General features: G+C 45.9%; 1 long non-coding RNA gene across 2 annotated transcripts; it reads right to left on the reverse strand.

The window, feature by feature from the left end:
* Positions 1–8,154: 8,154 nt before the first annotated feature.
* LOC141421357 (uncharacterized) lies at positions 8,155–10,173 on the reverse strand. 2 transcript variants are annotated; one of them, XR_012445949.1, is made up of 2 exons: positions 9,792–10,173; positions 8,155–8,530 (listed from the first exon to the last, which is right to left on the reverse strand). It is a non-coding gene; the product is annotated as an uncharacterized lncRNA (long non-coding RNA). The 2 variants fall into 2 exon arrangements; XR_012445948.1 differs by having other exon boundaries at positions 8,155–8,792.
* Positions 10,174–12,955: the final 2,782 nt, after the last annotated feature.

Raw genomic sequence — 12,955 nt, forward strand, 5'->3', positions numbered from 1 at the left:
AGCCTAGGATTTTTTCCTAGTCTCCATTCCTCTATTAAAGTATTAAATGTGGAGTGCTAGACTGGTGATATTGTTCATGGGGATTCCATTTAATAATAAAATGCGTATTTGTCCCTATGCAGATGGCAGCTGAAGACTCGGGGAATGGCATTGTGGCTGTCAGGAGGAGAAAGAAGGCCAACGTGGTGCGGTGGGTGGGGGAGACATGACGTCATCCAGCGCTGGGCTTTCTTTGGGACCTGGCAGCACGACTGCAGCTTCATCCTGCCAGGTGAATGACTAGCAGGTGAGCTGGACAAAGGTCCCTGTACTTACGCCTCCTCCCGCCACGCGCCCTGGCAGCTTCCTGCTCATGGTGACATGCGAGGTTGGGCTGAAAATGAGTTCATCAGATAACCCTATCTGTCAGGGCCGGTGGCAGAGGGGAGACGGGGCTGTCTCTCCTCTCTGCGCAGCTTCTGGACATGGGCACACACACCTGCACACACAAGCACACGTACCCTCCGGCTCAGGGAAGCTCCAGCCTCGGAGGACGTGGAGCTGCAGAGCGCTTTTGCCTGAGAGAGTTAGATCCGTCTCTCCTGCTACAAACTCAAGAGCCTCCCACGAGCCCGCAGATGAAGCTGAACTTGACAGGACGTGCAGTTTCGCCAGGGGCGGCCCTCCACTCTGAAGAAGCAGAGACCTGATCTGACCGGCAAGGTCACAGATGTCCCTGGCGCTGCTGGAGCCCAGGACTGGACAGCTGCAGACTTGGATCTGACTCCAGCTTCCTTCTGCAGCTAACTTTTTTTTTTTTTTTCAATACAGAGGATTAAACTCAGGGCCTCCCACTTACTAGACCAGCACTTGAGCCTAGTTTTTAGATAGGGTCTGGAGCTTTTGCCCAGCTGGCCGTGGACCTTGTTCCTCCTACTTCCACCTCCTGAGGAGCTGAGATTACTGATGCACCACCATTCCCAGCTTGGTTTTTGAGATAGAGTCTCACTAACTTTTTACCCAGGATGGCTTCAAACTGTGATCTTCCTATCTCTACTTCCTGAGTAGCTAGGATTACAGGCATGTGATATCTACTTGGTTGTCAGGCTGTGTTGGGACAGTGACTTTAGGCCAGTCCCAACTGTTTCAGAGCTTGTTCCACATTCTACCTTCAATTCCAGGAGCCTTGTTTTAGAAAAGTTCTTGGCACACCAACCTGTGTGCTGCAAGGGCAGCCAGCATGGGGAAGGGGGTGTCCCGAAACCATGAAAAACCCACACTAACCTTAGGTATTGTGCAAGGAATCCTACTACAGTGTCACACGTGACTTGCTCCCTGTCAGTCTCATAAGGCATTTACCCTCAGTTTGCAGAGATTCTAGAGGCCTTGGACCATAGAGACTGAAATGGGTGCTCAGCACCATGGTTGAATGGATTGACAGACGGCTTGGAGAACTTGGAGAAAGAAGTGGTAATGACTGCATGGATTAGCTGTCATTTCCTTTCCAGAGCAGGACCTCATAACTGATAGGAAGAGCTAGTGTGGACTAAGTGTCTATGTGCCTGGAACTATCCTGAATGCTTCAATGCATCTAGACTCCATCGCTGTTAGGTGGCTGCTATTGTCACTCCCATACAGACGAAGAAAGAAAGCCTCGGGAAGAGAAGAGCCTCAGTGGGTGGTTGTTTTTGAGTTCACGTGTATCCCTGTTTATCTACCTGTTCCTTAAAAGGCTGGCTCGTTCTCATTCTGCAGAACTCAGCTCAAATGTCCTGCCATAGTCTGTATCTTAATTGTCCCTCAAAGGCCCAAGTGGTAAAGGCCTGGTCACCAGGGCACCTCTACTGGAAGGTGGTGGCACCTAGTAGGAGGTATTTAGGCCATTGGAAGTGTGCCCTTGAAAGGGACTGTGAGACCCGAGCCTTTTCTCTTCCTCTCTTGCAGGGGCAACCCATACTTGAACCCTAGAACTGTGAGTCAAAATAAACCTTTTCTCTTTATAGGTTGATTGCCTCAGGTATTTCATCATAGTGACAAAAATGTGACTAACACAAGTCCCCAGTGAGGCTATCCCTGCCCACACATCTAAAGTAGCTCACAGCAGCTTCCAGGTTCCTCTGTGACACTGTTCATTTCCTTCAGGGGACATGTTAGAATCTGTTGTTTGTTTCCTCATTTTCAATCTCTACTATTCAGACATAAGCTCTGTGAGGACAGGGACCTTGTCCCTTCTGGTGGCCCCAGTGCCATCATCTAGCAAGGTGGTTGGAACATAATGAGAATGCAATCAAATCTTAATGAAGGAATGAGTGCATGCATGAATGCAGGTGACCAGTGACACACGGACCTGACTGTGTCTCATGCCAGAGACCAAGCGTTTAGCCTCGTGCTCTGCTAAGCCAGTTACTCACTCATCCATTCATCATGCAGTTATTAAATTACCACCATGCCAGGCACTGAGGTAGGTGCTGGAGAAGAGTAAGAGCAGTCTCTGCCCTTGAAAATCTCACGTTGGATGATGAAGACGGCAGCTGGGGGTGGTGGGTCGTGAAGTGAGTTTATACAAAAACACAAAGGAAAGTACACTGTTGACATTTCTTATAAAAAACAGTTAAGTACAAAGTGACATAGCAACAGGTAGCAGAAACTACCTAGCTGACACTGCCAGCCAGGAGGATTTCTGCCAAGCAGGTAACTTTGAACTTGACCTTGAAAGAAGACTGTGGACCATGGGTGAGGGAGACAGATGTGCAGAGGCAGGGAGGGGAACACACAGTGTCTAGGGAGTGGTGTGGACTCTTCCTACCTGCACAATTTGATCTCAGAGCTTGGTTCTTAGGAAGGTTACTGGCCCACTGCCCTCTAGATTAGTGAAAAGGCCAAGAGTGGGCCAGGACACTCGTCTACGTGGTTGCTAAGTGTCCTCCAGCTCGAAGAGTCCTGTGACTGGGAGGACTGTCTCATGGAGGAAGGCACCAAAAAACAGAACCAGAACCTGGGCACATTCTTGAGTACAGAGTTCAGGTACGCAGATTGAGAGTGCAGTCCTGTTCCTACTCTAAGATCAAGAATTTCCTAATGAGAAGGAGAACTGTAACCAAAGTGTCTTCTAAACAGCTTCTAAACTATGATCGCATTTTGCTCTCTGGTTGCCTGCTGGATGTTTTGAAGCTCGGAAAGGTCATTTATTATTTATTTCTTTGGACAGCATTGAGAGAGCACAGAGTGCCCAGCAGAGGGAATAAATAGCACAGCTCTGCTCCTAGAGCACCTATTGTAAGTAGAGGGAAAAGAATATTCTCTTTCCCTTCTGGTAGTCTGTTATCTAAGTCTGAGAAGTGAGTGGGCAGTGGTGGACAGGTTAATAGCAGAAAGGCACACAACTTTATTATGTGTTTGGGGACATCACCAGACAGGGAGTACCCATCAGGAGCTTATTTCATGCTCCCTCTTCATAAGGGGTGAAAAGGGCTAGAGACAATTTTTGAGAAAGAGCAAATGATTTGGGAGGGAAATAAATGAGCCAGAAAAACAGATAATAACCTGGACAAAGTCCACTTGGGCTCTGGATGTGGTGACAACTCTAGTCTTTCCTCCTGCCAATGAATCTTCTGGAGGATCCAGTCTTTAGGTAAGCAGGGGACTTCAGAAAAAGCCTCTTCTGACCCTTGGTTCTAAGACTGCCCTTTTTTAGGTCAAAGTACTCAGCACGTCAAAATGCCACCCACTGGGGTATCATTTTCTGAGCTCTAGTATGTGCTAAGAGGCAATGACAGTACAGTGTGAAGTTCTGTGACACACTTTGTGTGGGGGAAGGGACTTAGTCCAGAGATGCATGAGTACAGTGCTAACTGTGCAAGTTCCTGAGTCAGACAGTCTTGGGTTCAAATCCTTGCTCTGGGGCTGGTATGTAGCTCAGTGGTAGAGTATTTGTCTAGCATGTGGAAGGCCCTGGGTTTGATCCCAGCATTGAAAAAGAAAAAAAATTCTTGCTCTGCACTCACTCTGTGTGTGGCACTAGGTAATTAATACATATACACTCATTAGGTTTAGGCTGACTGTTAAAAAGAAAACCCTTAAGTAGATAGGGACTTAAGATGGAAATTGGGCTGGTGGAGTGGCTCAAAGCCATAAGAGCACATACCTAGTAAATGTGAGGCCCTGAGTTTAAACCTCAGTGCCGCCAAAAAGAAAAAATGGAAATTGATTCCTCTTTCATGTAGATATTTAGTAGGTTATGGCCTCACTCCCGACAGTCATTCGGTCTCGGGTTCTGCCCATCTATCTCATCTCTCTGCCAATTCTAGGGGGTTGACCCTCCCATATGGTCCACGATGGCTCTTCATCACCACTCATGCCGTGTGCAGATACAGCTTGATACAGGAATTCCCATGATATCACTGGGAACTGCTCCTCTGTTAGTGTGCCTTTTCATCAAACCCTGGATGCTACTCTCTGCATTCTCAGACAAGCTGCATTCACAAACAACCCCTCATGGCTGTGAGAAAGTTTGGTTAGTGTCATCAGACTTCACGTGCTCTCAGCTTTCTGTCTAGCATCTGCCTTCTAAGAGTCAAGCAACAGTTCTGGGCCTGACTCTCAGTAACCTGCACCAATTGCAGAGGCCAGGGTAGGAGGAGCTTTCAGCTAAGACTAATTAGGATGCCCTCCCCACCACCACCCCTGCTTCAGCAGTTGTGTGGTAGAGAATGGAGGAGGGATGAGACCCCACGTGAGATCTCCCATGCTGTCTCACTAAGAGATGGATCCATGGATGGAAGGTGGTGTGCTAGTCAGTTTTCCCTTTGTATTCACCTTATAGAAAGGAAGAGTTTATTTTGCCTCCCAGTTTTGGAGGTTTCAGTCTATAGTCTGTCAGTCTCATTGCTTTGGGGCCTGTGGTGAGGCAGTATATCATGGTGGGAGCACATAACAGAGGAAACTGTTCACCTCAGGGGAGGCAGGAAGAGAGAGACAGGAAGGTGCTGGGGTCCCAATATCCCCTTGAATGACAAGTTCCCAATGACCTAAATTCCTCCAACTAGAGGCCCTACCTCCTGAGGGTTCCACTATCTCCCAATAGCACTATATGTATCAAACTTTTAACATATAAGCCTTTGGGGGACATTTATCTAAACCATAGCAGGTAGTTAAAAAAATTGTACTCCTTCATTGAGTCAATTATATGTATTCCTGGAATACAATGATCCATAGCAATGACCTTCAATCACCACACCTAAAAAAGCCATTTTTGACCATGTCCCTAACAGCACATTTATTTCCCTGTAAGTATACACACTGCTATTCTGCTAATATATTACTATGGCAAAAACAACTAGTGGTACCCCAGGGTCTCTTCTTTCCTAGTTCTTTAATATAGCATTCCCCAATGGACGCTTGACATCCCAGAGTAGACTACATTTCCCAGGATTCCTTGCAAGTAGGTATGGTCATATGATACTAAATTCTAGCTAATGGAATGTCAGAAGTCTGGATTGCCATTTCTAGGGAGTGTTCCAATGGGAAGAAATGCAGTTCTCTTCTTTCTCGTGCCTAGAATGTGGGTGTGCTGGCTGGACTGTAAGTACAACCTTGAATAATGAAGTAGAATCAACATGTTGAGGGTGTCAGAGAACTCAAAGAAGACAGCTCAGAGTGGCTCACCACCAGATTCATTTACATGAGAGAGAAATAAATCTATTTCTTACTTAAGCCATTTTTCCCCAAATTTTCTTCTCTTAATCTTAGGCAAATCTGGTTCTATACAATTATACACATTGTATGGTACCAATGCATATACCAAAATAGACCTAAAAAGGAAAAGATAAAAGGACTATAAAGTTCTATTAGGTAACTTTGGAAGTTCCAAAACTTGTTTGTACTCACTGGATAGGGTCTCACACACCTCTGAGATCTCTGATCTCCTTGGCCCTTGCTCTGTGGGGCCCAACAGGAGTAGCTACATTTGGGAATTTGTTTGTCTCTTCTTGTCTGAATACATTTTGCTTTTTGAGGCAGGGGCCCTGAAGAAAGTTCTCTGAACCCACCTAACACAGTCAGGGCAGAGTTCCTCCCAGGCCCTGCTTTTGCTGACTGTCCAGGGTCTGTTTCCATCACTCACACTGCTTTTGCCAAGGAGGAAATCTGATGGAGTTGGAAGGATGTGACATAATCTGAACCCATAGAAGTAAGTGGGCAATCTGTAATTGTCAGAAACACAGATGTGCCGGGGAGCCGAGCTGCTGCTGCTAAGGTGCACCCACTCACCATCTTCTGCGGCTGGCACGTGACTCTGCTAACTGGGCCTGAGACTGTAGGGAAGGAAGGAGGGAGGGCAGAGGAGCAGGAAGAGAGTTTCATTGTCTGAAAGCTTTCTCTAGGCCTAGCCTCTCCTCTCTGGAAGACAGTGCCCATGGGTCATACCCATCGCACCCCATCAGAGATGGTCACGGTGGACCCAATGCTGTGACTCTGAGGCTGAGGGTCTACAAAAGTCTGTGACTGGGGAAGCAAAGCCTGCCTGGTCCTTTTAAGATCTGGGCGAGTCCCTCCTTCTTCCCCCGGGAGGCATCCGTGTCCTGATTGTATCACAGCTTCAGAATTCCCTGACTCATGCCATCCTTGGATTTAAAGAAGAGCTTATTCAAGTGGTGTAGGCTGCACGCTCCTCCCCCTCCCACTCCATTCAGATATTTAATTACAGTACCCATGTGTGGCAGAGGGGCCAGGGAAGGAAGGGGCTGGGGAAGGGACAAGAGCTCCAAAAACCAGAAGCCTTAGAGGAAAATTTGTGATGATCTCCTTAGGAAAGAAAAATATGGCTGGCTGTTAACCCCAAGTGTGGGCAGGTCAGAAATGGGGCAGACTCGAGGTCATCCAGGTCAGCTAAAGAAAAGTGCCAGAGGTGGGAGGGGAAGCGCCTTCTATCCCCCATCCCAGTCTGATCTGTTCTCCTTCACTTCTAAGTAGCCAGGCTGTCATGTGATTTCCCTAGTAACCATAGCAACAAGCCGTTTCAGAGAGAAAGTCCATGGAAAGATTGCCACACAAGGCATGGTGCTTTGCCAAGGGCAGCTTGCCTCCACCTGGGTCTGTCCTCCAGGGCTGCAGTGGCACTCAGTGGCAGTGGTGATGGTAGTAGTGAGGGAAAAGCATTTGTTCTCTTCTGAGCTGGAGGAGACATTGGCTATTTTTTGTTCTCCTCCTGATACTTGTCTCCCTTATTTTGGAACACAGTCCCTGAAGATGAAAGACAAAAATAGCTCTCTCTGAAGGAGAGGATGCTAATGCAGCCTGTGCTTTCAGAGATGGGCTTCTTACTGTAAAACATTCACCTCCAGCAACTTAGTCCTGGAGGCAAGTGTGCTGTCCCTGACCTGAGAGAAAGCACTGGTGAAAGTCACGTGCTGCTCCCCACCTCAGGAAGCTGCAGAGGAGTGGGCTGCGTGCCTGGTGGAAGACGGAGAACAGTGAGTGGAGTGGGGCCACCACCCCAACGGCTGGCACCCTGTGCCCCTGCCCAAAGGTGTAGCTAGAAGAAGAGCTCAGATGTCCTTTATTACAAACCAAAGACATAATCACAATTCCATGAAACACACATTGTTAAGGGATTCAGCACCAGCAACCAAGTGACTGCTCCAGTAAGGCCTGAGTGTGTGGCTGTCCCCTCTGAACAGCAACGAGGTCAAGAGCCTTGAGACAAGTTGGGCAGGTGCTGCCTTTCCAGTGGGGTGCCATGACTGACTCAGTCATGGCTGACCTTGAACTAGTCACTTGATCTCCTTGAATGTCAGTTTCTCCATCTTGAAAATAGGCAGAGTAATAGTGGTATAACCTCTCACAATCATTGGGGCTTTGGGAACAATCATGTTTGATGATATGGAAAAAGCACTTGGAAACATAAATTTAAAATGTGACAAAACTATAGATGACTATAAGGTATCATGAAGTATGTTTTTTTTTTTTTTTGCTATGTTGCCTCAGCTGGCCTAGAATTCACTATGCAGCCCAGGCTGCCCTCAAGCTCATGATTCTCCTGACTCAGTCTCCTGAGTGCTGGGCTTACAGGTGTGCACCACCACCCCCAAACGAAAGTATCCATTCTTGAAGGATTCCACAGCTGGATGAGTAAGTAAAAAAATGTTATGGTGCACAAAGCCACAGAAATTACCACAATATGGTTATAGTTAACATTTAATGTAGGCAAAGCAAATTTTATTTAACCCGAACAACACCCTCATTGGGTATTATAATGACCATTGTGTAGAGGAGGTCCAAATTTATCTAGCTAGCTAGTGACAGAAATGGGATGAAGCCTTGGCCTGTTCACTTCCCAAGAGGCGACTCCAACCCAGCTGCTGTGGCCAGTTCATTTGAACTGTGCTGTTGGAATGAAGTCCCCACTCATAGAGCACCATGGTATATGTTTGTTTACAAAGAGGAGCTGCCTTGCTTCTTTGTTTTGGGGTCACCCATTTTTCCTCTGCTGATGTGGCCTTCTCATAGGTCCTCATGGAAAACTTCTGGTACAACCCAGAGTGCTGCAGTTTAGCTAGGGTTCAATGGTGAGAACAGAAGCACAATTACTGAGCATGTGCAGCCAGAGCAAGAGTCATGTGACACTGGTAAGGGGGAGGGGGAGCTGGGCCCCTGGGTTCCATCTGCTCCCACGGTCTCATCCAGCTGTACTGGTCATATTTGCTCTTCCAGAGCCACCTTTAAATCTTCTTTTCCTTCCAGTAGCTTGGAAGCTCATGGAGGACCACATCAATCAGTTTCCTTTGTCTTCTGGTTCATTTGGCCAGTGGGGAGCCCTGGCATACAGAAGGGAGGTAAGGCCTCTGGCTCCTTCCTTCCAGGGTGACTGTCTCTATCCCTTCAAAGATGAGGGCTTCCAGCTATTGCTGGCCCTGGCATATCCCATTATGCATTCCAGATTTTTTTTTTTTGCCCTTTTCTTTCCTTTTATATAAGGTCTTTACTAAACTCTCCTTATTTACCCAGCTTGAGTGGGCTAATCTGTGCCTTGCCAAGCCCCTGCCTGATACAGCCAGACATGGTATCTCTGTCCTAGCACTATTAGGAGAAAAAGAAATGAGCCAATGCGTGTAAAGCCCGTGCTTCATGCACTTACTATGTGGACATGGGACTGATCCCCTTCCCAGTACACTTGCAGATGGCCTCTCTAGGGATGCAGGGTGGCCAGGCAACACCTTGACTGTGTGGCACAGTGGCTGGTGCAGTAGCTCAGCCTCCATCCTTTCCTTAGCTCTGGCTCATTCGAAAAAGGAAGCAAAGCATAATTTGAAGACTGGGAAATAGGGGAAAAAACCTATTAATATCATTGAAGGTGCAAATGAATAATCAAATAAACATATAGAGAAGCTATTCTTTTATCCTCAAAATATATGTTAAACACCTGCTATGTCCCCATTCTCTCATGCACTCCAGTGGGAGAGACATATATTTAAATAAATGATACCAAGAGCGCTTTTCTCTTTTCATTAAAATGCTTGCAAGAGGATGAGTGATGGTGAAGGAAGTGACTTTTAAGTGAGCCCTCACTATGAACCAGCCCCCAAGCAATGTAGTTCATTCATACATCTCAATTAATTTAGCAACATGATTAGGTAATTATCCCCTGTTTGCAATGAGGGAGCTGAGACCCAGAGAGTTTGTAAGATTTAGTAAAGTCAGTAATCATTCAAAAACATTTATAGAGTACCTACCATATACTCTGTCCTGTCCCTGCTTTTTAAAGAGTTTACAGATAGTAGAAGAGGCATAAAAGAGGTGTGAAAATAGACACTTACCAAAAGTAGGCTATGGTCAGTGATGGTGACATGTTCAAGGCATGGTGGGAGCACTAAGAAGGGGTCGTCAACTCAACATGAGCTGCCAGGAAAGACTTAAGGGAAGGCAGCCAGGGATTATGAGGTCTCCACTGGGTTTTAAGGAGGAGTAGCTAATAGGCAGGTTAGAGATACGGTGATAGGGAGAGAAGAGGGCCCCTCAGGGCAGAGGGGCTACCATAAACAAAGAATGTGACTGCCATAAGCAAAGACAGGGGTTAAGGGCTGTAGGTAGGGGCCAGGCCCTAGGATTTGTCTCTTATATCAAGAATCCTGGATTGCAGTTCCCATAACTCCCCTTCTAGTAGAGAGCTTGAACAGGGGAGTCACATGGTCAGATTTGGGTTTGTTCATTTGTTTGTTTAATTAGTTATTTATTTGGTTTTTGAGACATGGTCTTGATACATAGCCCAGCCTGGCTTAGAACTCAATATGGAGCACAGGCTGGCCTGGAACTTGCAATCCTCCTCACTTGAGATCTGTCTCACAAGTCCTGGGATTACACCTGATTTGGATTTAGGTAATTATCCTGGCTATTAAGTGGATTTGAAGTAGACAAGACTAGAAACAAAGAGACTTTGTAGGAGGAGGAACAGCCATAAAGGTAAGAAATAATAAGACCCCAAACTAAGATAGAGGTCCAAGTGATGGAGAGGAGGCAACTGTGTGGAGAGCTACTTTAAGAGCAAATCTCAGGACTTCATGAGAGATTGGAGAGACAGAGAGTGAGAGAGAGAAGAAAAAAGAAAGAGGAGGAGGAAAAGAGAGAGAGAGAGAGAGAGAAAGAAAACAGGTGCTAGGGTAGATGGATAGATGCAGGGATGAGAATGTAGAAGACAAAGCAAAGTTGTCTGTCTGGGACCTTTCATAGCTCTAGCTCCACTCGGTTCTGACAACAGACATCAAGAAGTGGGACTCTGATTCAAGCTGGCCCTGTTAAATTCACTCCCAGGAACTCAAATTTAAGTCAAGACACCAGGTTGCTCAGTGGTCCCCTTGATTCTAGGAAGCACCTTGCAATCCTGCTGTTAATCTCTCTTGTGCATAAGCAAAGCAGAACCAAATTCCTAGTGGATATAATAAATTCATCTCTGGACCTGGTGAGTTTCAGGCCAATGTGACACCCCTGTGATGACCAGCAACTCTAGGAAATATGAATCAGAGGGGAAAGAAAAGTCTGGGCTGGAGTTATCAGCACGTGACTCACAGTTGAAACTATGAAGAATCAGACCACCGAGAGAGTGTGGGGGTGAGAAAATCAGTGGGCAGAGGAGGAATCCAGGAGAGCAAGTATGGGCTGAGGTGAAGAAGAAGCAGGAGGAAGAGGAATGTGAATGGTTATAGAGGTTGCTGAGGAGAACCAAAAGAGCATGGAATAAGACTGTGAAGAATGATTAATGGCCAGGCATGGTGGTTCACTCCTGTAATCCCTGTTACCCAGGAGGTAGAGGCAGAAGGATCTTGAGTTATAGGCCAGCCTGGGAAAAAGTAATGAGACCCCTATCTTAAAAACAAAATTAAAAACCAAAAGGGTTGGAGATGTGGTTCAAGTGGTAGAACACTTGCCTAGCATGGGCAGGGCCCTGAATTCAATCCCCAGCACTGCAAGAAAAAGAGGAAAAAGAAAGAAAAGAAGGAAAAGAAAGAAAGAAAAGGAAAAATAATGAATAAAATGAAGATCTCACTCATAGCTGAGAGGGGTGAACTCAGACTTAACAAGTAGATAGCTTATGACCCATCCAAAGCAGTGTCACCACAGGAGTAAAATGGAGCCAGACTGTAGGGCTGCAAAGCACATGGAAAATCTAGCATTGGAGATGGTGACAGTGACTTGGTGACTAAGAAACTTTACGTGAGTGACGGAAGAAACTCAGTAGTAGAGAGGAGGGAGGGCAGGGGAGAGGGGAGGGCTTTCTGTGTTATAATCAAGATTACCCTTCCATTCAGACCTGCTGTCCTGGGGTCTGAGAGTAAATCAGGACTCAGGTAAACATGACCCTAAGTGCACAGTTCTTTCCCAGGTGGATCTTTGCCTGCTGGCGGATGTTTGATGGTGTTGCCATGACCAAGGGCCAGAAAGGCTGATAGGAATTTTGAAAGTATGTCAACTGATAGATTTCCTGTGCTACTTGGTGTCTGACTTAGCTTCTAGACAAGTCAAAACCAAAACAATAACAAACTGAAGAAAAAGAAGGAAACTATTTGCTCTCTTGTATTCAAACTAAAAATACTCCTACCAATAACCAAAAAGAGAGCCAAAAACATAACAAATGTCTCTGAAATTAGTATTAATTAGCATAATTAGTATAGTGGACAATAGCTACCACCGGTAAGAACACATTCCTTCAGGAAGGCATGGCTTGTAAGTCCATTGTGACAATTAAGTCTCCATAGGTATAATTTTCATTCATAGATCTACTGGAAAAGGATGGGTAAAATAGAGAGTTGAACCAATGACAAGAATTTTAAAAAATCATTAAAAAGTACTTGAAATAATAAAAATATATATTTGTGCATTATGGAAAGTTTAGAAAATTCAGTTTAGAAACAACCTGAAGTCCCATCACTAGTAGTAACATTTTGGAATTTTTCCTTCTAGTCTTTTTATTTTGTAGAATGTCTGCTTTTGACAGCTGTTTTTATAGTAGATCCATGAATGTCAATTGCAAGGTTGATTTCAGGAACTACTGGACAACAGGATCCTTAAGCTATAGTATTTGAGGGGAAGGGAAAAGGATAGTAGACCTAGCAGAAAAAATAAAGTCAACTTGGTTGTCTAGTTTTCACATCTATGGCAGAAAACAGCAACATGAAAGAGACGGAGTGTGTCCAGAGTTAGAACTGGAACCCAGGTGCCTGTCACATCATAGGGGCAGATGTTTAGGAACCCAGACATCCCAGACTTCCATGTCTAGGCTATCATTTGAACTCAGGGCCTCACGCTTGCTAGGCAGGCACTCTACCATTTGAGCAATTCTGCCAGCCTAAGATATCATTTCTTATTTAATTGCTGTGGTGGATTGAATTATTGCACTGACTTTTCTCCTCCCACTGTGTTACCTTGTGATGCCTCCTGGTAGAGTTGGCCAGGACCCTTACGCCCCTTTGTCTTTGGGTTGAACCAC

This window comes from Castor canadensis, chromosome 3 (assembly GCF_047511655.1).
Source record: "Castor canadensis chromosome 3, mCasCan1.hap1v2, whole genome shotgun sequence".
NCBI classification, from domain to species: Eukaryota; Metazoa; Chordata; class Mammalia; order Rodentia; family Castoridae; genus Castor; species Castor canadensis.